This window comes from Mandrillus leucophaeus, unplaced genomic scaffold (genome assembly GCF_000951045.1).
Source record: "Mandrillus leucophaeus isolate KB7577 unplaced genomic scaffold, Mleu.le_1.0 Scaffold611, whole genome shotgun sequence".
Lineage (NCBI taxonomy): Eukaryota > Metazoa > Chordata > Mammalia > Primates > Cercopithecidae > Mandrillus > Mandrillus leucophaeus.
In genome coordinates, this window is record NW_012106598.1 from 178,795 (window position 1) to 180,352 (window position 1,558).

Consider the following 1,558-nt stretch of genomic DNA (forward strand, 5'->3'; position numbering starts at 1 on the left):
CAGGGGGTTCTGGGGACCTTTGCCACAGCCCTGATCACATGGCTGAAGGAATCAGTCACTCCCATCTGCTGAGGTATGGAAGCAGGGAAAATTGTCACACCATCCAAATCACTTATTTCTTACTCACGCCTTTATTTGTCCATTCAAAAATAATTACTAAATTACTACCTATGCCAGCTCCTGTACCAGACAGAGTGAAAATAAAAAGCCCCTTGGAATTTACAATCTGTTAGGAGAGGCCCAACTAAATGAACAAGTACAGTAAAGCATGATGAATGCTATAATGGAGCAAAAGCAGGTGCCATGGGAACACAGCAGGGCAGCTTACCTAAGCTGAGCCAGAGAGGCTTCCTGGAGGAAGAGGCACTTCCATTATGCTTAGTGATTATAATATTCCCTCATTCTTAAATATGAAATACTATATAAACCCCCAAATAAAGTGAGCTCTTTTTTCCCAAAAAATTATCTTTTTAAAGAAAAAGGAGAGAGGAGTTGCCTTTATCTGAGTTTTTATAGTCACATTTTTCATAGCAAAGAACGTCTCTCTAAGATTTTACCTACACTAACAAAGTTCTAGTAGGAGGAGGTGTGTTAGGCTACATGACCTCAGTCGATATTAGTTTGGGATGTTTATACAGATGACCATAGAAATTTGGCTACAAATAAAGAAGGCAAAAGAGCATAACACAACTGTAGTGATTATTCCTGCAGCTGTGCCTTCACAGTTATGTTAGATATTGTGAGCAAGCATGACAAAGACACTTATGATATAGTGATAAGTGATTTCCTTGAAATATTTTCATGCATGCTGTCTTCGTCTTTTGGGGCTGCTATAACAAAACATCACAGGCTGAGTAGCTTATAGAGAGCAGAAACTTGGTCCTCATAGTTTTAAAGGCTTGGAAGTCCAAAGTCAAGGTGCTGGCAGATTCAGTTTCTGTTAAGGGCTTTCTGGTTCATAAATGGTGCCTTCTTGCTTGTCCTCACACGGTAGAAGAGGTAAACAAGCTCTTTCAGTGCTCTTATTTTATAATGGCACTAATCCCATTCATGCAGGCTCCATCCTCATGACCTAATCACCTCCCAAAGACCCCACCTCCTAATACCATCACCTTGGGGGCTGCAATTTCAACCTGTGAATTTGAGGGTGAATACAAACATTCAGACCATAGCATATGCAATGGTAGTTTGCTATCAGTGTCATATATGGATTCAAAAAGGGCTCTAGCTCAACAGTGCTCTGAAAAACCACTGCAAATGCAGCTCTGCTAAGAAAAAGACAGTGATGTCAAAGACACCTGCAGTGTAATGAAGTATTTTAGTAAAGTGTACTCCAAAATAAAATGCTTTATGTACTATGTGATTTTTAAATACATGTGTATTCCTAAATTAATAGATTAAGTACTTAAGTAGACATTTGACTAGTCGACCTACGAAGAGACTTCAAAAAGTGCATGGGAAAATGGAATTAAAAATGTAAACTTTATTTCTCAACATACGCTCCATCAAGTTTAAGACACTTTTGTAAGCAATGATGCCAGTCATTTATTCCATCCCT